Below are 24,393 nucleotides of genomic sequence, written 5' to 3'. Positions count from 1 at the left end.
TGTGTCCACTAGTATCATCCAGGACACGTCTTAGCAGTCCATCGGAAAGGATGTCTAGAAAGCTCCCACCAGCACTCCCATGGAATGCTACGGGATTTGCGATCTAGGGCTTTCTGCATCTGCCATGTAGCAGAAGTATTCTGGGCGTTCCCACTTAGGATCGATCGGAATTAGGGTTTTTCTGATTGGTCATTTCCTAACAGCAACTAGCGTCGGACCCAAGCAAACTACTTTACGCAAAAATGCCAGGTCCAAAGCGAATTCACGCTGCACTTGGTTCAAAGAGAATGGAAAATGAGAGGGATGCAAAGCTCAACCTCTCTGCCATAAGGCATAGTCCCATTCCGTTCCCCTAAAACATCGTAAATCGATTAAGACATAACTCTAGGTCAACGCTTTCATTGTTCGTGTCCTTTGACGATCATCCCGTTGTTCTTCGAGATTTGAGAAAAGTTCCCAGCCAACCGGGACTACCCAACCGTAGGACGGACCCATGGCCCATCCTCCGCACTTTCCTCGGTTTTTTTAAGTTATGTAATTATCTAACATATTAATTTGGACATGTAACAATCAGCTTCTTTAATTAAACCGTTAAGCACTGGTTCCTTCACGTAATCTTATCACATGACATAGAAAAACAATATCAAACAAGTTTTTTATTAACATATCATCATATTTATCTTTGAAATACAAGGAGTTCCGCCCGTAGGTTTATCCATAATCCGCCCAAAGGCTATCCAGTAATCCACAGGGATCACTATTCCAAGCTTCCGCCCGTAGACTAGTATGCGGGCCTCGAGATCCAATCTCGAGTCACGTTACCTCTTGTGCAGGACTCGGAAGGCAAGGGATTTACGGTCAGAGCCCCCCCTGGCACCCAAGCGTCCTCCTGCTCCAAGTAGAGCTCAATAGAGAGACCTCTCGCGGGGGTTCGGTCCACGTTCCCGACGTGGTCAACAACCCCCTTAGTTAGGGTCAGGCAGGTAGTCGGGGGTAACTGAAGCTGCCTCTCCCTTCAGGCCTTCACCCTGAAGTATAGATATTCATTTAATTTGTAATTCATAAATCAAACAGTGCTCTAAAAATCTCTAGCAAGCACAAACATCTCCATTAATCGATATTGTTGTTGGAAAACTGCTAAGAAAGGAATCTTTCCCTTTGAATGCATCTAGCACTCGATCCGGAGTACCTCGCAACTTGGCAAGATCCTTTATATTCTAGGTTAGGGCGTACCCTATTAACCCAACTTGGTCAACCCTAAAGTTCATTGGTGACTTTAGTTTCCGGTTTTTAACCTTTCTTACTTAGAAGGATATCAAAGAATACATCCTTTTGCAAGATAACTTGCGTAAGGATCCGCCATCCTTTTTGAGGGTATTTAACTTTTCTTCTTGTGAATCAATCGCAAGTCCTGCATCATAATATGCCATAAAGCAATATGTTTCGGTTTCTTTAAGCTGACGTTTGTCAAACTTAGGGTCTCCTTTTATTATTTTCTTTAAGAACCTCAGGGACCCCTAGTTCTTTTACGTTACGATTTATTGACCCTACAATCAGGGAAGGTGGCCAAGTATTTAAGATATAAAAGTTTCTGGGATTTTAAATCATTCCCAATGCATATTTCGCAGCATAGGAATTTCTAAGTTTATATTAACTCGGTTAACTTTTAGAAGGTAATATCGAGATCACCTTGGCACGATTTGTTATCTATGTGTCAATTGATTTTTCAGTCCTAAACTTTATTGCTTTGAGGTTAGGAAAATTCAACTAGTCTTTCTTTTTCCTTGCGAACAAAACTCATGCCAAATAAACAATCTTTCCCTTGCTAAGATATGCAGTTAGCAATGATAACTTCCTAGAGTTTAAGCAATGTAAGAAAACTTTTCATGAATTTCACCTTTTATGATGATTCGTTGTAAAAAGAATAGGGGTTAATGGTGCAAGATGCAATTTTTATACCTTCAAGATTTAGCCGAAATATACTACTTTAGTGGATAAATAATCTTGCTCATAATTCATTTCAATGCATAATGCTATTTGAAGGAAAACTATGTTTTATACATTATTCATTTTGCATGTTCAATTAAACTAAATTCCTTCATCGTAAATAACTAGGACAAAATATATCTTGTCCCTAACAATTCATCTTGCATGATTGAATTAAAACCGACATAAAATCAAGAAAGAAAAACCTGGTTTTGGGGTGAGATATCCACATGGATACCGGGAGATGACCCTCCCGCAGCACCTACTCCTTGGACTTTCTTAGGCGGCATCGCAGTTGTAATCCTTCGAATGTGAAGGAAGCTTTACACTCCTTTTCGGAATTCCACCATCGCTTCAATACTCTTCTTCTCTCTTTCGAGGCAAGAAGCCGTTAAGGGATTGACCAGGAGAAAGGGGTAACAAGACCTTTAAGGCCTTAGCTTCTTCGGAGAGGGAAAGGTTTATAAAGCCTAAAAGAAAAAGGTCCTATAGGGATTTATACACAGTGAAAATGGTGTGTGTGAGTGTGGTTTCAAAAAACATATGAAGGGCCTTGGGAGATCTTTGGGCTTGGGTAAAAGGTATAGGAAGGGGAATTTTTGGAGAGGTTTTTGGGACACGGAGTAGTAAAGGTTTTAGGGATTTTAACCCGGGGTGATAGGGGAAAGGTGAAGGGTGAAGGCTTATAGCACGGGGAAGGAGAAGTGTGGGTAAGGAAAAAGGGGACACGGGGGGATTAAAAAGGGGCTTAGGGGTGTGTGTTAAAAAAAGAATATTGGGGGGGGGGGGGGGGGGGGTGAAACACGGGGTTTCAAACACAAGAAGGGACTTATAGATTTAGGCACGGGGGGGAGGGGGGGGGGTTTGTGGTTTATGAGGCCAAGGGGTGTGGGGGTTTAATGGCCCCACGGGAAGGGGTTGAGGATTTAAGACCGGGGGTGAAAGGATTCTAAGGCGATAAAATCGGGAGGGGTGGTGAAAGGATTAATGAAGGTATATGAGGGGGGTGAAAGGGTTAATGAAGGTATATGAGGGGGGTGAAAGGGGGCTTAATTAACCCCCCTTAAGAGGCTTCCTAGAGAAGCTTATATAAAGCTTCTGACAGGTACGTTACGGACGTGGAGAATAGATGACGCCGTCGGGGGGTGGATCCGAGGGAGGATGGTGGCGGTGGGATATCCTGTGGGGGAGCTAGCGGTAGCCGTCAGGCGTCAGGCAGTGGCGTGCAGGCGGGGTTCTCCATGACTGGTGGCACACGACAGCTTTCCCTCTTCCAACACCATCACTCGATCAGGACGACGTTATGGCGGCCTCCCTCTCTCACGGAAGATAGACGGAGGTCAGGCAGCAGTAGCAAATAACTTCATCTCCCACGTCCTCTGCCCTGTAGCCTATGGCCCTCCCTCCATTTTATAGAGGAGGGGAGGGAATCCTCCCCCCTCAACGTGTCAATGGGCATGTACTAATGCCCTTGGCAAGCTCCAGCAAGGAGCTTGCCTACTTACTAATCCCCCTCTTCCTCCAACTCGACTGTCGGCTGGAGGAGAGGGGAAATTAAAAAATTTTGCTTTCATATTATTAAAAGGAATTATCCGGTTGGAATTGTTACAGTTTCCTAGCTATTGGTACTTTTACCATGGCTCCATCCATTTCAACCAAAGAGTAAGTAGCATTATTATGTACTACTTTTACTATATAAGGTCCAAACCATCGCTTGGCTAACTTTCTATGAGCACTATATTGATTGTCCATGCTGATATCATAGACAAGTACCCAATCATTCTCTTGAATAGCTCTTGGACGGAGTCGATGATGCTTGTCAAACCTCTTCTTATTCCTTAATCTTGTTGTTTTCAGCCTTTCAATGGCTGTTTTAACATCTTCTGGCATTCTTTCAAGTTGCCTTATGCACAGAGTCAGCAACTCTTCTCTATTCATGCCTTCATCCCATGGTAAGATACTCCATGTGACAATGGGCTCCTCAATAGGCATAATAGGTGGCTGCCCATATATTAGTTCAGCCGACATATAACCTGTTACTGCACTATGGGTAGTTCTATCGGCCCATAATGCAAATGGTAGCATTCTAGGCCATTCCCTCATCTTTCCTTTGCAAGATTTTGCTAAAGCTTTAAGAATTGGTTGATGACCTCTTTCGCTCTTACCATTGCCTTTTGGGTTGTAGGCTGATGTAAGAGATAGCTTGATTCCCAATTGAGTAAAGAAATGGCGAGCCTCATCAGCATCCAATTCTCCTCTATCAGCAGTTACTTTGGCAACACAACCATACTATCAAAATACTTCTTCAAGTAAAAATCTACAAATAGCTTGAGTAGACTTTGTTGTCAAGGCTTTTCCTTCCACTTAATTTGTGAGATCTTCTCTAGCAAGTACTAGATATCTCATGTTTCAAATTCATGTAGGCATGGCTACTAAATCAATAACCCATCTATAGTGAATGGATAAAGGAAAGGTAGGTTGAAGCCCATCTCTATGCTTAACCATAGAGTACATTTGACAAACATGAGAAGACTCAACAAAATGCTCAATGTCTTTATACATGTTTTGCCACCAAAATTTCTCTTTTATTTTGGTAAAAGTGCCCCATATGCCTCTATGACCAGCCAATAGGCTTTCATGAAATTCTTGCATGACTTGTCTTTGAGTCTTTTTGTCTCCTAAGACACGAACATGCGTCCTTTCTTTCTTTTTCGCATGCTTCCAAAGGTAGCCATCTTCAAGAAAAAAGCCATAAGATTTTCTCTTGATTCTCTTGAATTCTTCATTAGTCCAATCTTCCTTATTTGTCATAGTGCTAAAAAATTGGCCAATTTTTAGCCAATCATCTACATAATATTCTTCTTCAAAGTGTGAACAAACCATAACAAAACATTGAGCATGCTGTTTATTAGCTGCCCACTGTCCTTCTTTGGTTGTTTCTTCCTTCCTTGCTGATGTGAAATTTGTTTTAGCAGCTGAACCTGTTGTACTTGCTGTAATTATTGTTGTACCTACATTTTTGACAGCTAAACCATCATTAGATACAGCTGTACTTGCTGTTTTCAGATTTGAACCTGCATTTACAGCATCATTTTTAGCAAATATAGAATCTGATTCTTCCTCATCCATCATTTTTTCTTCATCCTTATATCTAGCACGCAAAAGCATGTCAGCAACTGGGTTATCTCTTCCTACAATATGTTTCAAATCAGGATTTAAGGATTTAATATAGGCTATCCATCTTAGCATAGCTATGTCGGGAGTGGAACAGTTGGCAATCATGCCCAAGAGTGGAAGGCAATCTATTTCAACTATTACATGTGCGCCCATGAAGTACTCCCAGTCACATTTCAATGCAGTTACTACTCCCCAAAGTTCTCTTTTAATTTGAGTATACCTTCTTTGTCATTCATTAAGAACCTTCGCTCCAAAGTGAATTGCATATCTGTTGCCTTCAAGGCCATCTTGTCCAATTGCCCATCCTATTCCAATAGGACTTGTGTCCACTGTGAGTATAATAGGCTATCCATTAGAGTAATTAGCCCTCTTTAAGGTGGAGGCTGAAATCAACAATTTCTTCAGTTTTTGAACAGTTTGAGTATGTTCTTTTTCCCATATAAACCTTTGGCCTTTTCTTAGCAGTTGATAAAGATTTTCAGCAACATGAGCAAAATGTGGGATCCAAATAAGGTAGAAGACATATGCACCAAGAAACCTTCTCAACTCCGAAACATTTGTGTATATTTCCTGCATTTTGCTGATAGTATCAATCTTGGATGGAGAAGGATTTCGGCCATATGGACCACACATATGCCCTACCACAAGAACTTCTTCAACTGCAAAAATAGATTTAGCACCTGAAAGAGTAAGATGGACTTCTTCTAATTTAGACAAGATTTGAGCACAATCATTAATATGATCGGAAACAAACTTGCGACATCCAAGTTCATTGAGTTCTTCATTCTTCTCATGAACTTCACATCCTTTGATTGGTACATCATCAAGGAAAGGAAGAGTTAATTGAGAAATATAATCTCTCAATACTTTATGCATGGCATTCATCATGTGAGCTACTGAATTCGTAGCCCCTTGAGGTAGAGTACACATGCGTACTAAGCAAAGAGGCGTCTTCATTGTGGTAATGTCTCGGCTTTCCAAAGCAAGCTGAAATTGGTCATAGCCTGAATATAAATCTCCCATGGAATAAATTGCTCTACCTGCAAAAGCTTCAGTAAATTCATCAACAATTGGCCCCGAACCAACATTTCTAATAGTGAATTTATTGACAGGCTGTAAATCTTGAATGAATCACAAAGATCCATTCTTCTTAGGCACGGTAAACCATCGGTTGGAATATGGAGCTAAAGATGGCTCCAATATTCACATTTTTATCTTTTCATTTAGAAGCTCCAACAACTTAGGCAAATGAGCCCTTGGTACCGGAATTCGTTTAGGATTCCAAGGAACGTGCGAGACCGTAAAAATCACCATTGGTGCCACAACGCTTGGATCCACACAGCCAATTTCATGTGGCTGAAATGAAAAAGCTTTGCCATGATTATTTAACATCTCCATGAAGATTTTCTTTTCAGCTCTGGCAAGAGAAAAGAGTCTTCACTAATTTTCAGCTCTTGTAGACTTTTTGCTGTAAATTGGTGACCAATATCTTTGGATCACGAAGGCTTGGCTGTTTGGATACCCTTTCTGCCAGTCCTTTGCTTTCAGGTGGTAGAGGAGTAGCCATTGGCTTGACCTTTTTATCAACTGTCTTATACTTTGTTTCTACTCTTACCTCTTCCTTGTTTGGCTGTCCAAAAGCTTCATGATTTGCAAATTCTTGAATTATGTCATACATATCCAATGTGCATACCTGTATGGACTGATTTTCAGCTTGATTTTCAGCATGAACAGCTACATATATTTCAGCCATTGTATCATTATAAATCGCCCATAAAATAGCCCTGAAATGTTTTCATCTTTAGGCAAAACATCAATTCACTTCAGTTCTTGTTCCACATGACATAGATGCTTTCTTTCAGCCCTATTCATGGCTAAAATTTGTTTATAACAGCCCACACTATATGGCCGTAAAAACCTGCAAGTCAGCTTTTGGCCTTGCCTCCTTTATATGTGGAGGGAATTTTTTATAGCATGATGCACTGCCATAGCCTCCACTTATAGGACTGCTACCCAAAAACCCTTAAATTCTCAAGCATTAGTAGGAACAGGATAATCTCTCAATCGATCCCTATTCCGGTGATGATTTACACATATAGTCAAGAATTGGACAGCTTTGTCATTATCCTTCTTATCCGAGCATATGATGAACCATCATCAAGGGCCTTTGTCTCTAAACGAGACTCAAAAATAAAAGGTTGTCCAATAATGATAGGATAGCTGCAGGAGTCTTGAACAAAGAAATGAAATTCATCTTTTACATTACCAATAGTAACTTGTACATAAGGGCATGTTGCATAAAGATCGCCAGAAGAGTTATTGGTTGCTTTCATGCGCCATCCTGGGTTCACATCAATGGGCCATCCGCCATTCTTGTAGAGACTTCTTGACATGACATTAATCTCCGAGCCATGGTCTATAAGGGCAATGCATGGAGTCTCTTTTTCTCCAATCTTGACAACGGTTTCAGTGGGTCACCCTTGCCCAATGGGTATGGGAGTAGTGACTACTAGGAATAAAGTGAGCATCACTTTCTTCTTGCATGTTGTGAAGATGAGCTTCTTTCTTAAGCATGGGCTGCACTTTAGATTGAGAAGTCCCCACCATAATAGCTTCTTCAGTTTCTGCTTCATAGATGTCTTTATCTTTGGCTTCTATGGCTGCAATCAATTCTTTGATTGCCTCCAATCGAATCCCTTGAGTTTTCAGCTTCTCTTCATCCTGCAAATACACATGAAGTGCTTGCAAAAAGGCATGCATAGATTCTTCAGTTTCGTCACCAACATATTGTCTTTTTCATTTAATTACATCAATTATGACATCATGAAATCCTCGTTTTGCAATTCCGAGAATTTCACCTAATGTAAATTCAATTCTACTTCCAAGAATCTTTTCTTCTAGGATCTGCTTAAGATCCATTGTGGTCTCTATATCAAACTACAACTTGTAACTAGGATATTTGCTTTTTCTTTTTCCTTCCGTCTTCTTTGCTTGAGGGGCATCTCCCATATCAAGCTCTGGCGGTGATGGATTTTCAACAGCCTTCTACTGGTCTGGTTTACTTCTTGTCACGCGTTTAGTTGGCCCTGAAGAAGAAGGACCGTCAACATCTTCATCTCTTCTTCTCTTTTCTTCTATCATGGCTTCATGATGATTAATTTCAGCTAATCGAGCAAAAGCTGAAAATGAATCAATTGGCTCGGTCCATCCGGTTCTTCCTCGGATGCATTGACTGGCAGTAGTTAAATCATCTTTGGTTGCCTTACCTTGCTCCATGCGATCTAAGGCCTGCATCCACACTTTAGATTTTGCATTAGTTTTACATGCTTTAACAATTTCATTAGTTGGCTCAATTTGCAGTCCATAGGTTGCTGCATCAACAGCTGCATAGGTTGTTCTTGTTGCCAAATCCTCCAATCTTTTCTTCATGCCACCGTTGCCGAAATTTGGCTCAAGAGGAAGCCCGGTTTCGGTTGCATGAATTTTACCATCCTTCCAAAATACTAATTTTTGTGCTTTAGCTTCACGGAATGCACTGCACTCCCTCTTATCATGTTGTAGGCTATCACACCAGATATAGCGTCTTTGGAAGCCTTCTCGTACAGGTCTTTGGGCAGTTGACCATCCCCTTTCTTCCACTTTCACATCAAGCCTTTCCACTTTGGAATTAATCTCTGTTAGATTAAGATGGAGATTCGGCATGCTTTTAATTAGCTCATCCATAACATCCTTCTTTGGAGATGGAACAATAGAATTTATTGGTTGCTCGGCCATAGAGACAGGAGGTCGAGAAACAGGAACATGCTCCTTCATGGATTTAGTTGGTGCAGGGGTTGATCCCCATCTTAGGCGCAATTGCTCTCTTCGAACAATCATATTAACTGCTTTAGTGACATCACTCCAAGCAGTCTTCAATCCCATCTCAGAGCCAGGATCTTCAAGTCGATCAGTTAGCTTCTCTTGAAGGAAGGGATCTGCAGCCTTTAGAAATAAATCAATCTTCTAGCTTTCCATACCTTGTTGATCATCAGGATCTAGTTGAGCAAATTTGCTTTCAAACTCGCGATGAAGAGCAGTGGCGGTTAGACCGTGATTGGGACTTTCGATCCATTCAGTGAAAACTTTCTTTGTCATAAGGCCAGAATCTTCAAGAAAAAATTCTTCTCGAAGAGCCTTCTTGAACGCGGACCATCCCGCATCTTTTTGGAAAAGACCATGAATTCGGTCTTGGAGACCATGCACGGCCAAACGGGCAAAATATCGGCTCCAGGCATGATGAGGAACTCCGAAGAAGACCATATTGTCAGTATAGAGGCGGATAAAAGAGGTCACATTTTTCCCATTAAATTGCTTGAGCTCTTGCCCAACTGTTTCCAAAGCTTTAATGGCGGCGACATCATTCCGCTCTTCTTCTTGTCTCTGTTGTTGTCGCAATTGCAACTGCTGCTAAAACGGCAATTGTTGTTGTTGGCTTTCTTGCATCAGTCGAACCAACTGTTGCAAGGCATCTCCTCCCGAACTTGATGATTCTCCCATTGTGCTTCCTCTGCCACAACGGACCTTCACGTCGGGTTCACCATTGTCATCGTGTTAAGGGTTGAAGGTCCACCACTGGGGCTTAGAGCAGAAGAAGAGTATGAGATTCAAGGTTTGGAGAGGGGAAAAAGAATGGAGTTTGACAAGATTGGGGTTTTAGAAATGACTTAGATGAAGAAGAAGATTTTAAGCTTTTTCTGTGTATTTATCATACATGAATGGAATGAATGTCTCTAACTTGATTACATAAAATGCATTTGGGAAAATAAGCCATTACATAAAGGATATTCTCAGATTTTTAATCCAAATGCATATACCAAATGCAATCTCAAATGGCTTTAATCTCATGTACATAGATGGATTACAACTCCAAGAAACTAGTATTTTGATGGTAGACTCAAGTACATTCAAGACATGGACCAATAGTACATGAAATGCATTGATGGAGCATAATTTTAACTTCAGCCCTGTTTTAGAACAGAAAATTCCAGCCCATAATCAAGCTCAAAAAGTGTACATAAACTCAAGAATAAGCTCCTCTAATCATGAATGGGTAAAGCCTTGATGTTAAGAGGTCATTTTCTTCTATTACATCCACATGAATCACTTGCTTGCTCATCAAAATGGACAAGAACAGTGGGCTGCCCTGTTTATGACTGGTTTTTTCAGCCCATAACAGCCCATACACCTTCAAAATCCTCCCCTTTGCTTGCCCCAAAGTCACTCAAGTACTTGGGTACAAGTCGGGCTTCATTAGACCATGAATAAGATAAATAAAATGAGAGAGGATGTACAAAAGAGCAGGCTGAATACTTTCTCTTAGATTTTCCCCTTTTATAGACTATCATACCATGCATTTTCGTCAGACCAAATGGACAGGTAAGAGGAGCTCTCACCTTTCTTGTTTGTATCTTCATCTTCAGCTCTAGTTTATCTTCAGTTTGCATGCTTCAAAGCATGCTCCATAGCTCCAGTCTTCTCCAGATGTTGCAGGTATGTAGGCCTGCATTTTGTGCCGAAAAATGCAGGCTACATCCTACTCAGCTCCACTTTACTTTTTGATCTGTTTAGGTTACTTACAGGTCACTTTAGTCCATTACTTCAAGTCCCCCATGAACCTAGTGGAATTTTGGTATTTTTCTTGAGTTGTAACCATATTTTGCACTTGAATCAATGTGATTTATCCTGTAGACTGACAATTACTTCTAGTTGACCAAGTTGTAGGTTCCCATAGACTTATTTTTTAATCAATATACATGGTACAATTGAATATTGTATGCTAAATACAAAAGGACTTATGTAACTAAGTTGGTTATTGGGTAACAATGACTGAATTATGTATGCAAATTCCTCATATAAATCCTAGTAAAGTTCTTCTGTGTTCTTAAGAATCCCATGATTTATATTATGAACAATAAACTCTTTGACAGTGTGAATCTGCTTCGGCCCTGGCGTTTCTACGTAAAGTAGTTCGCTCGGGGTTGGACGCTAGTTGCCGTTTAGGAAATGACCATTAGGGAAAACCCTGATTTAGGTCGGTCCTAAGTGGGAATGGCCAGAATACTTCCGCTATATAGTAGACGTGGAAAGTCCTAGATCGCAAACCCCGTAACATTCAATGGGAGTGCCGAGCGGAGCTTTCTAGACCTTCTTTCTGATGGACTGCTAAAACGTGTCTTGAAGGGAACAGGTGGACACTTATAGTTGGTATCAGAGCAAACCAACGAAGGATTTGTTTTTTAAGAAATCTTAAAAAGAATAAGTAAAGCAAATGTTGACAACATTTCCTTACTTTTGATGCTATCTTGCAGAATTATGAAGCATGGAACAGGTTCTTAGTGTTCTAAGTCATGTTTATGATCGCGATGCATTCCCCGGATTATTGAAAAAGGATCGATATGATGAACATCCTAGACCATATCTATAATCCATCGCCTTTATACGTGGAATGGAGATGGATGGGTGACTCAGGAATCTACTACATAGCTGCCCACTGGTTTGCATACCTTCGAACCAACCTAAAGAGGATCAAGTGGTTGAAGGATCTGAAGATCGTGAAGCTGTTCATTTTTGTGGAGGCTCACGTAAACTCATATGTATACGAGGAAGTGACCCCCGTAATCCTCGTCAACAGGATCAAGGTGTTGGGACGCTATGAGAAGAATGGGTACCAAAGGAAAGGATACCCTAATCTTCCGATGACTTACCAATTCCTGAAGATCCATGACCCAAAAGCATACTATTATCTAGTTCTCATAGCTAAATGTAATACAATATTATTCTCCCTGAACTAAATGTAACAGTTGCTCTATCATCCCATGAAATATTGTACTCCGAAAGGGCTAGGCCCATATAAATGGAATAATACTTCTTTTTATCAATGTCTGTCTTGTATATGAGAATTGATAGAAAGTTAAGTGGCTAGGTTTCTTGGTTGATAACTAAATTGGGTATGAAATATAAAAATCATAATGATTAGCGAGTTATAACGTTAAGAATCCTCTATCCAGGCACAACCCCAGGTACATATTCCCAGTTCGCCCCCTACATCAAGTATTGTCGTGATCCAGGAGAAGAAGTTTCTTCTCAAGCAGATCAAGCCACCAGAATTTGACGGGAAAGGTAGGACTGTCCAAGCGGATGCTGAGATTTGGATAGAGTCCATGGAAGATTACTTTGAAGCAGCTAGTACTACACTCGCCAACCAAGCTATGCTCGCCAAGCTAAAGCTCACCAGCGAAGCCAGGCTTTGATGGAAGCAATGGTGTAGAGATCAAGGGATCTCGAAAGAATCTGTTACTTGGAAAAAGCTGAAGAAAGCTGTGCAAGGAAGATACTTACCACCTGTGTATCGCACGCAGAAAATGAATGAGTTCTACAGGCTGAAACAGCTGGGACTCACTCTTGACACATACTACTCAAAATTCGTTTCACTTCTGAAGTATGTGCCACAGATGGACATGACACAGCAGGTGTCAAAATTTTGTGCTGGTTTAAACCCACCAGTTAATATCCGTCTCAAATCTATGCGCCCAACAGATCTACAGGATGCACTCATTCGAGCTGCGCCCATAATTCAGGAGGTGCAGGCTAGGCCAAGAAGTAACAAAACCTGGTCTTATAATGACCCGAACAAAGGAGCATATAGGCCTCACATGAAGAGAGTTCAAGGTCAAAACCGGGGACAAAGAAAGAAAGCAAGGACTAATAATGCCAACAACTTTGTCCCTACCCAAAGCAATAGCTGAAATCTTCGTTGTTTCCACTGCAACGAACTCAGTCATTTCATTAGGGGAGTTTTGAGGTCTCGAAAATGCCTTTTAGGATGTGGAGAGAGAGTGCTCTAGATCAATAAGGGCAAAGCCTCCATAACAGAACTTCTATTTAAAAAAATTTAAAAAATCATTTTACAAAAATATATAAATATAATAATATTACGAATTTGTATTTTTATTATGTATTTTTAGTCTCTTGTATTCGTGATTATGACATCTTTTGCATTAATGGCATAGAGTCTCGGTTACTTTTATTTAATGATGTTTTTAGATTAATGATAATGACTGATGTAATCGAAATTCAAATTGGTGAAAAGCATGGCGCTCAGTTTTTTCCCTCCTTTCTTTTATTTCTCTATTGTTTTTCCCTCCGTTATGGTAGCCTAGTCCTCTCTCTCTTTCTCTCTCTCTCTCTCTCTCTGTGCATGTATCTCTCTCTTCTACCATGGATACAAAAATTCGACCTTCAACAAGGCGTCCAAGCTCCCAAATCACATCCATATCAGTGTTTAACTCATTCCAAACTGATGGAAGATGGATTCCTACTATCATTAGCAAAGGTAGTTGGATCACCATGCAACAAGCAAAACGTGGAAAAAGGCAAAGACATGAGAGCTCGTTTATCTCTGCTTGGAAGGGCAGAATCTGAGATTTTAAGCTTGGAGCAAATAAGAATAGCATCAAAGAGGTACTAGTGCAACATGTGTTCATGCATAGAGAGCTGTGTTTGAAACCTGGATCTTCAAAGCTTCCATAGAACAAATTGTAAGAATTTGATTCTTAAAGTTTTTCATTTCTTAAACATGGTTTAGGTTTTTCCATTATAATATTTGTTTATCTTGTAGATGTCTATCCCTCTAATCTTGAGGAATGGCAACCAGTGGAATCTATTATTGATGTTATTGATGTTATACATGGTTCAATTGGAGAATAAATATATAGAGGCAGAAAGAAGACAGTGCTTGCAGAGAATGGAATATTCTTTTATGACCATTCTTATGTTATTCCTATGCGGCATTGCCAATGGGGATCAATAAAACTCCTTCCTTTGCCAGATTTTTCAAGCTTTGAGTGGCCTTTGCCAAGTCCAACTACTAGTGAGGGCTATAGATGTAAGATATTTTTTGAGATCCAGAAAGCACTAAAATCTAATATCTCAAATAGGCTAAGCAAAGTTACTTTATTTATGCCTATTAATATATTTATTGATTTCTTCTCTAATATGGAGATAAGAATAACAAAAACCATGCTTTTAGTGAAGAGACTAACATATGATCATATCATACAATTTGTTGATGAAGGATGGGATACAAGGACAGAAGGAAAAATTATATGTAAGATAGATCAAGAGTCTATAGCTTGCAAATATATGATTGCTACTCAAAATTTTATCCTTAGCTTTTACTATAGTCGATGGCATTTTGTTGGTAGTAGTCTAGTTGCTTTAGACCAGAATCTTAATGATTTCAGCAAAGATCCTATAGTGGATCTTGATATTTGGTTCAACGAGGATATTATTGCAATCTTAAAGATCAGAAAATCATGTACGCTACATCAAGTGAGGATGGATTTACAAAATGAAGACATTGAACTACCATGCTCCTTTGTAGTCCAACTTGACAAGAAACAAGTAAGTTTTCACATCATATTATATCTACTTAGATGTATATCAAGATCTCACTTTCTTTTTTGCAGATATCGAAAAGGAGAGAAAATAATATACACTGCAAGGACATTCAAGAAAAGATATCTTTACTATCAATATAAAATATATGTACAAATTTTGTAGCAGATGTCTATCTGCCATCTCTATGAGATATACAAGGGCTGAAGGGCAAATTTCTATATATGAAGGCTTACAAGGCGATATGGCAAAGCTATTTCTTTTTTGGAGAACTATCATTTCTAGGAGTCCTTTTGCCTTTCTTTGATGTCTTGGGTATAGAAGGTGTTGAAGCTGTGGCTTTGCCTTTCATGGTTATAGGCACCGCATCTCCTTCATGGTACAAATCCCCACCAATCTCATTTGTTGGTTGTATACAATTGACCATTATATACTTCAAGAGCTTTGCTCTGATGTACCAAACATGCTCAGGTGTATAGCAATCCTTCGAAAACTATCACACATTTATAGAAAAAAGAGTTTTAGTTCATTATTGTTCTTACAATAGACTATATTTTATCATCAATGGACTATTTGCAATTAATATCTATCTTAAAGTTTAGCATCTTTCAGATTACCTTTACATGTTTACCATCATTAAGATCAACAAAGTTAAATCACCCTCCAGCCACAAGAATGGCTATCATCCTGATGGGGACACTGCAACCACCAACACAAAGTAAAACTATAAAGAGGACGGATGGTAGTTCATAGAATAAACTCATGTTTCAATTATTTTAATGAATAACTTACCGCAACTTGTCTATATTGCATTGTTGCAAGCAAATCAGACGGCATAGGGGGTCTTTTCTCTAGCTCTTCAATTAATCTTTTGGCACCTCTATATATAAAATATGTTGAAATTTAGAGTATTTTAAAAAAAAAGAATTGAAATATCAAGGAGCCCTTGGATAATATAACTTATAATTTAGCATTTCCATGGCTTCCTTTCATAGAGTTTATTAAAAAACATTGCTTATCCACAAGGTCTATTGCAATCAAGCTCCAATGAGAACTAAAAGCAATCATATCTCAACAAATTAGTAGGATAAAATCTCAAAAACTCTAATAGAATATTGAATCACTTACTTTTCATTATATGGAATTATAAGGAGCTCCAAAGTATGGAAGTCAATCAGATTGAGCTAGTGCTCAATAAAACTTGTATCAAGCTCGTTCCTCATAAAGAATGAGATAGATGGATCGAGAACCTCAATTTTTTGTTGTATATCCAAAGGAAACTCATGCATTATATACCTAGAAAAGGCATAGAAATAGTGAGTATAAACAAGAAAAATCTTATTGTTAAAAAAATATCAAAAAGTATAAGTAATTATGGATGGATATACCTTAGGCCAACAAGAATAATACTGTCAATTACTTCTCTTCTTTTATCCTTAAAAATCTGAACACATACAGTATCAAAGGAGATAACCTCAGTTCTTTTGCCTAAGTCACCAGGTAAGAAACAAAACACACTGAATCCTTTTGGATTAGCTGCTTCAAGAAGGGTGGCTAGCTCATTTTCAAAGGACTCTACTTTCTCTGTTTCCCTTTCTTCAACCCTTTGCCTCCTATACTCTCTCCATTTATCTGCTTGTTCCTCTTTAGCTTTCTCCTCTTTTTCATGTTGCCTTGTATCCCTCTCATGGGTGACATCCTCAACCCTGAGACCAGAATCATCTTTCTTTCTCCTAGCTGGGGGCACATTAAGGATATTAAATGTCTTCACTCCAGTGAGGGGAATTGGCTCAAGTACCTTTGAAAATCTATATCTTAGCCTCCTAAGAATTACCATGTCCTTGTCCATGAGTGTGAACCTATGAGCATGAGCAACACAAATATAGGCATCTTGAAAAAACTCAACTAAAAAATCCTCTCTGGCTTCTTGTATACAATTAAGAGTTGTTCTTGTCCATCTGAAACTATCCAAACTATATTTGTCACAAATTTTCGTGACAAGCCTCTGAAAAGACAACTTTGGAATTGCATTATCAAGAGCCTTTACTGCCTTCCTAATCTCCCTTAGGCACCTGACATTTTGAGAAAACTTTCTCTTTGGCTTTGACTTTCTAGAGAGCTTCTGAGGCTTTGAAGACTGATGAATCTTTGATGTTAAATCCCTAGGATCAATCTTCTCCTTTCTTGCTATTGCCTTGGTCCTAGCCATCTGCCAAAAAAAGACATGTTACTTCTTCTCCAGCATGTCCAGCGGAACGCGAGTCTCAGACAAGAGGTATCCATGCTGCATGTCATTTTCGCGTTTCAGCTGAATTTTTCTCAAGCGTGTCTAATGAAACGCGAGTGTCAAGCAAGGCGCCTCCTTGCAGCTGCTTCTTTTCGCGTTTCACCGGACTTGTTATCCATTGTGTCTAGTGAAACGCGAATTTAAGACAGGAGGCCTCCTTGAAGCACGTTATTTTCGCGTTTCACCGGACAACTCATGAATAGCAAAAAAATCGACAAAACCAAGAAAAAATAGCTTTGATCTAAGGAAAGTTTTTAAAATTACATAAAATATCCACAAAATTAGGGAAGAATTTTGAAGATTTTCTTAAATCTCCACAACATTAAGGAATGCTCCCACTGTGGAAAAAATTCTTTTGTAGTGCTGATAAGCTCATAATAACATAAAGGATTAAGGAAAAGTATCAAAAGAATGCATTGAATGGAGCTTGTTATTGAAAAGCAAGATGCAGAAGACCATACCTTCTTTTTAGCTTGTTCTTCACAATCTCAGCCTAATGACGAGAATATGCTCGAATGTTTCCTTTGTTGGGGCAACAGTGAAATGCTTGGAGATTGGAAGGAACACCAAAGGTAAAGGCAGAGTAGCAATGCTTTCTGCTTGTTGGAAATGCGGTGAAAGGCAAAGGCGGTGAATTTGGATGGACTCAACGTTCGTGGCAAAGTGTTAATAACATACGTGTAATGTATTCTCGCTTACCAGAATTTTTTTATCTATGGTACAAGTATTACTTGGAAAAGTGTTATGTAACACACGTGTGACGTATTTTCGAAAAAAGAGAGTGCACACGTCTTCTGAGGAGTTTGATACGGTGTGTTAAGTGAGACACGTGTGCACATATTCTGAGGCATTTCGTGCATGCAAAAATATTGAAAATTTCATCCAAATTTGCGGTCCTATTTATTTTTCCATCATTACACAAACTTTTTCCTTGGAACTATCACCACATGCTTAACGGTCAATATAAAAGCATTTCGAAGCCATTTCTCTGACATTGTCTTCTTTTCTGCCGAAAATTCGTCTCGACTTCCCTTCAAGGTCCTTGCTTCCTGTGTGGAGAGCAATTCAACAATCTTTGATAGGTAACAAATTTTTTTAATTACAAGTATTTTAACAAAATAAATTTGATTAATATAGAAAGAATTTTTAATAACACTTGAATAATTACAGATGTTATGTGCTTTGTATCTTTTAAAATCAGCATAGCTTTTGTAGGAATGATTTTATCATAAACTTCTGTGTTTCCATAGAATTAATTTATAGTTTATGTTTCTCTTCTTGATTTGCATCTTTTGACCAGTGAAACGCTGTCGTATTGCTGCGCATTCGAAGTGTGTAAACCACCCAAAAGTTGTGCATGGGATTTGGTACTTTGTACATACTTAGTTGTTGTGATTACATTTATTTTATGCGTATGAGTATAGTGGGGAGGAGTTGGAGACAAAAGTGGCGAATATGATGAGATGCTTTCAGCCTATGTTGAGCAAGGTTGAGTGGAAAGCACAACTGATGCTGGTGAACATGTTAGGACTTTGTCTTCCCCTTCTCCAGCTACATCAAAAATACCTAATGATAACAACCCTCCACATCCAGGAGTTGGAAAGAAGGAGGCTAAGCATTGAAATGTGCTATGAGAAGCATGGAGTTATCACTGTTACAGTGTGTGCTTGTTTTGGGTTACAATGTGTTGTTTACATGGGCGCCAAAGATATGGAACGACAGGCTCTTAAAGTATTCAGAATGAGACTTTTTGGAGTTGAGGTACGTGCTGTCCAGTTTGGTACAGGTACGTTGAAAGATGTGGCATCAGAAGCCATAAGATACTGGGTTACAAATGAAGAGACTACACACTATATTTTAGGGTCCGTAACTGGATCTCACCCTTATCCAATGCTAGTGAGAGATTTTCATGCCATTATTGGCAAAGAGACTTGATGACAGTGTTGCTAATGAGGGATTTCAAATGCTAAGAAGGGAGGGAAAGAGGAGCGTGTGACGAAAAGGAAGGAAGGGGCAATGCTAATTGGGGGAGAAAGGAGAGAAAAAGCGGGGGAAGTCACGAACAAGGGGATGTGGAGAGAAGATTGCACTATGCAGAGTGAGGGCAGACAGTCGAAGTAAACATGAAGGCAAGCTAGAGAGGGAAGCATGGGCTGTGCTTGCTAAAGAGGAAGGGAAAAGGCCCCCCCCCTCCAGTTCATACTGAGCAAAATCGAGGGAATGAAGGGTGAACAGGCGATATCAGAAGTTCTTTGCTGGTCTAGGCATCCACGGGAAGTCAAGTGCCTTGCGCAGAGGAAAGAGGAGATCTTTTAAGAGTTGCAGGGCGAAATTTACAGACTCAAGCTAGGCTCAAATGAGTTTCTTCTCTCACACTGAGGAAACATAGTATCCCCATTGCAATTGCTTCTACAAGACCAAGAAAGGCAGTGGAAACAGCTATGGAAGCTCTGGGAAGTGTGGTGGATGAAAGCAGAGGAGAGGGAGAGACTAATCCTGATTCGTCCGTCTGTCAACCAGGGAATGAAATACGCAGGCTGCGCTTAAGGAGATCCTAGACGAGTAAACATAATCCATATAAAAATCCAACATATCCCATCTTGCATGCAAATCTAACGACTTTTGTGAATGAGGTGAAGCGAGTGTTTCAGGAGCCATGGCGAAAATACACGTTTGGATACTTGTAACCTTCTTCCACACCTGCAGGTTTGTTGCTTCTGGATTGTCGCCCGAGTGTCCAAACTCAGGTTGAAGTTTGGCTTCAAACGTTTGCTCCAGGATCTGGAACTCCGATTCATAGGCACTCCTGCGAAGAAGTTTTTCTAGTGTTGAAAGGGAAAGGATCTATTTTTCTGGAAACTGAAACTAAAACAAAATTTCCAGGGCAACCAAAAGAACGCATCATCTCCTCGAACACCACATTTACTATCCCTGTCAATTATGTCCATCAGTTAAGAAACACAGATGCACAAGAAGACTTGCAGGTTGTTGTGATAATATCATGGCCTCCAATCAAAGTGTTTGTTTACAAGACTTGGGACTCTCCACATGCAGCAGCTGTGCTGAAGTTCCCCTATCCATGGGATGCAGCATGTTTCCAGGAGATAAATGAACAATCTGAACTTGATTATACTTCAGATGAGTTGTGATTTTCCTAAATCAAGGGAGACCTAAACAATGCCAAAAGAAAGTTGATTGTAGATGGTGTATCCAAAAAGGAAAGTGTTCTGCTCTATGTGAATCCTCAAACCTATGGGTTGAAAAGCTACAAGCTGTTTATTGAATCAAATATTTGCCGGTAGCAGAAGCAGATTTATACTTTCTGAGGCAGGAAACAGTATTCTCCATAGTTGATACATTAGTCAAATATATGGAAGGTGTGAAAGTTTTCGTGTCTAAAAAAAAATCCAGCAGAACTCTTCAAGTCTCTTCAAGTCTATGTGCCAATGGCAGAACTGTCTTCAAACACCTGAATGCAAAACAGATTATGAGATACTACAGATTTTTCTGAACATGGACTTCATGTATTTTACTTGACAAACAATATAGATTACTTTGGCATTAAAAAAATTTGAGTTTTTCTTGTTAGCTCTTCCCTTGCTACAACTTGAACCCCGTGTTCTGCAGCCCTTACACGAAATCTACGACAACGCGAAATAATGTCCCTATTAGTGATATTTTGCTAAGTATCGCGTTTCACCGGTGAGATATTGAAATAATTTTCATCTTCAAGGTAGTGTCCGGTGAAACGTGATTTCTTCACAGACATTTGCCTTGGACACTATAATTTTCGCGTTTCATCGGTCAACTAAAAAAAATTCTCATTTTTTGATTTTTTTGTCTTGAAAAATGCAATTTTGGGGCCTCTTTCCATGGTTCCATCTTGTTTATTTGGATATTGTTTCTATTCTGCTTTGTTTTCAGGGATAAATCTTTTCCTGGTCAAGATGACAAAGAGGAAGCTATCATTGGAAGAAATGGATGAGGAAGAGATAATTGAGACATCTGATGATAGGCTCTTTGATTTCTTACACACCACTGGAAATTCTTCCAAGTTTGGCTATATCAGGGAAATTTTCAATGTTCATTTTGATTTGAAGGAGTTATTGGAGGATCTTGAAGATAAACTTAAGGAGTACAGATGTTTTTATGATAGACATGTGCAAGGCTTGGAAGTCAATGGATTTGTTCATTATAGTGATGTCATGGGAGCCATCAGTACATCTAGGTCAACTTTGCTAGGCAAGTTCAACCTCATTGATGAGGAATTCAGAAAGAAAGAAACATGTTGCCCTTTCCACAAGTATCAACACCAATGCCTTCTGATCCACAAGGACGTTGGATTTATTGTGTATCTTCAGTACATGGAAAATTCTTCTCCAGATATAGACCAACAGGGAAAGCTAGAGAATATTGCAAGTATGGATAAGGAGGTCGAAGAGAAGGAGGAGATGTTCCAAGAAGATGTTGAGAATCAACTTGTCCAAGGTTTTGATGTAGGTTTGTTCAAGAGTGACAATATCACAATGGTGGAAGAAAAGGAGATTGAGCCAAGTGCACAGGTTGATGAAAAAGGTCCTCTTGCATGTGTTCCAACATTTCCCACTTATCTTATCAATAAGAAGAGATATGTGTTGCTAAATGATATTCAACATCTTTTTTATCTTAGAGAAGATTATTGCTTAGCAATCCTTGCAGGTTGGGGCAAAAATGACATGAATTTTATAGGTTATGAACAAGAACCACTAGCAAGTCTTGATGTTGAGGGAGAGAATTTCCAAGATAGCTCTATAGCCTTACATACATGTATTAATTAGATTAAGAATACGAAAAGGGGGGGCTACCTATAGAAGAAGAGTTCTTGCAGGTCCAGAAGAAACTTCATATTGATGATGTAGGATATGAAGAGAGATTGAAGTCTCCATCAGATGAGAAGCCCAAGAGTTCAATAAATCTTTACGATGATAGTCTTTTTGAAGAAGATGAACACCCTAAGATATGAAATATAATTCGAAGTTATCATGCATTATAGATAAATATCTTATATCTTGTACTATTGTGGTTTGTTCTGTAGATTGAGATTGAAGATCTGGACAACTTTCTTGGAAGGGCCAAGGGGTCTAGGCCAATGAAGCTTGGAAAAAATCAAAGCCTTGGCCATTATATTGGAAACTTAAACAATCAAACAATTGTAATATATCATAGTAGATTGTCAAGCTCTCCAAGTCTACCAATGATGGCTTTGAGAGCTATCTCAAAGGTAAGTGGATCTCAAGTTTTCAGCAGAGGTTTGGACAAGATCATTTTAGTGGAGAAGGAAGAAGCCATAAGAGTTTTTGGCTTCATGCTTGGATACAGTGGATCTAGAGCTAGATATTTTGGAGTTCTTGCCTCATATTTGCTCTCTTATGTAGGAGATAGTAAGAATTTGAAGATTTTTCCAGGCTATCAGAAACAAGAGTATTGAAATACAGAGGTCTTATTGAGTGGGATGAAACAAAAGATTCCTCTAGAGGCCCTGTCGAGCTACCTGAAACCAAGGATTCCTCTGAAGGCCCTGTTGAGGTGCCTGAAACTAAGGACTCTTCTGCAACACAATCAGACTAGAAGATGCCAAAGATTAAGGGTTTCTTGAAACCCATCTTTTCCCAACTCTTTGTTTGGTTTGTAAACATTCTGTAAATCTTTTCTTTGCGCAAGAATTTAAATATCTATATTTTCTTCTTTGGGTAACAATTTGTATAGTTCTTGCTAAAGATGACATATTGCTTGATGTGGTTGTATCTTTAAGCTTGAATTTATGCCAAATTTATCGATAGAACCATTGAAAGACCTCTAATAAACTGTTGGCTTTATGTCTTCCACCTCCATGTCTTGTGTGTCTGAAATGTTTTGTTCTTGCTTGATAATGTGATTTTTCCATACCTTGGGTTGACTAGATAGATAGAGATCCATATTGTTTAATAAAGTATGGAGCATGGTTGTATAGAATATACTGCATAGTCAACAAATAAAGAAAGTTATTAAAAAACATTATATGAGTTCGACAATGAAGAAACAAACATATACAAACTTCTTACCATATATTGAGTAAAGTGTTGATCATCCCAAGCTTCTGTCATCGCCTTTTTGAAAAGGTTCAATTGGTTTTTAAAGTCTTTGAGATCATCATCATTCCATTCAGTCTTATCACAATAAAAAAACACTTTGTCTAGTGTTTCCCAAACTTTAGCTTTTTTATTTCGAGCTTGTCCATTATCAATGTGATCCTTAACTGCATTAAGTAGGGATTTGCACTGATTAAATTTAATAGTTGAGCCACCATTTCTCGAGTTTATCTTGCCAAGTCTCCCATGAAAGCCTAGAAACCTTCTAGCCTTCACTCCACCAATAGATGGTTTTTTTGGGACACAATTACCATCCTTAGACTTTTGAAGATCTGGTTCAATAACAACATTGCCACCATGCAAACCAATTGCAGAGAGAACTTTTTCAACCTTTGTTATAGCATCTGTTCTAGTTGATAATGGCTTCAGCTTCCATGCAAATCCTATATAGAGATGAACAAGCTTTTCAATTATCCTGCAAAGTGTATGAAGTGTACAAATATGGGCATTCGCTAAAGGAATGTTCAAGACTGGTTTAAACCGTGGATTCTTATTGTGCCTAGAGGGAGCTCTATTCCAATTGCTTGAGTTTAACTCTGCAGCTGGTGATATGCAGTATAAGCAAGGAGATCTCGAGTTAGCTCCCTTTGATACATTATACATGCATTTGAGTGTCTTTAGGTCACCAGCTATGTGCCACTCAATCGTGTAGTTCCCAAATCCTTCAATAAATAGCTCTTCTCCTACTTGTTGCCTTTGAATAACATTAAGTATTGATGTTTGATGAAAAACCCAATATAGTATATCAAAATTCTCAGTATCTACCTCAAATTCTCCTAGCCACCAGATGTTATATTCAGATTGAACACTAAATGATGTTGAGTGATTGCAATGACTTAACGAAAGTGCTCTATTCATCAAGGTGATAGAGATTCTCTCCAATTTTTTACATTTCAGAATCTCACTTTCATCAAGTTTAATCACAAATCTAGCCACTCCCTGTGCCTCTGCTACTGACAAGTCATAAAATTTGATCATTAAGCATTGTAGGGTGGGCAAGTCAAGGAAAATATTGTTAAATTCATTGAATGTAACCTCCTTTTTCTTGCCCTTGAAGCTAGCCTTAATATGAAAAGGCTCACCTAGAATCTCCATCACTTTGTTATTAACTCTCTGTCTGATAGTCCTAACCACAAATGGCTTCGAAAGTATGCAATTGTGTACATGTCCTTGCTTATATTTTATTGTAAAAGCTGGATAAGTTGTGTATAAGTATCTCGACTGATAGCAATACTATCCAGTCTCTTCTGTATTAACTCAGAATCCAAAGAATGATCCTTTACAAATGACTCCAAGAATTGTTTCTTTGCCATTTTAAATTTCTTCTTCTCCAAAATATCC

General features: G+C 39.1%; 1 pseudogene; it reads left to right on the top strand.

Annotated features, from left to right (window-relative positions):
- Window positions 1-18,580: 18,580 nt before the first annotated feature.
- On the top strand, window positions 18,581-20,034 carry LOC148008707 (auxin-binding protein T85 pseudogene; annotated as a pseudogene).
- Window positions 20,035-24,393: the final 4,359 nt, after the last annotated feature.

The sequence above is a fragment of the Lygodium microphyllum genome, unplaced genomic scaffold, assembly GCF_053477565.2.
Source record: "Lygodium microphyllum isolate KBCC unplaced genomic scaffold, Lygodium_microphyllum_v1.1.10 scaffold_74, whole genome shotgun sequence".
Classification (NCBI taxonomy): Eukaryota; Viridiplantae; Streptophyta; class Polypodiopsida; order Schizaeales; family Lygodiaceae; genus Lygodium; species Lygodium microphyllum.
The sequence above is the reverse complement of the archived record's forward strand: the minus strand, read 5'-3'. Positions and strand labels throughout refer to the sequence as shown.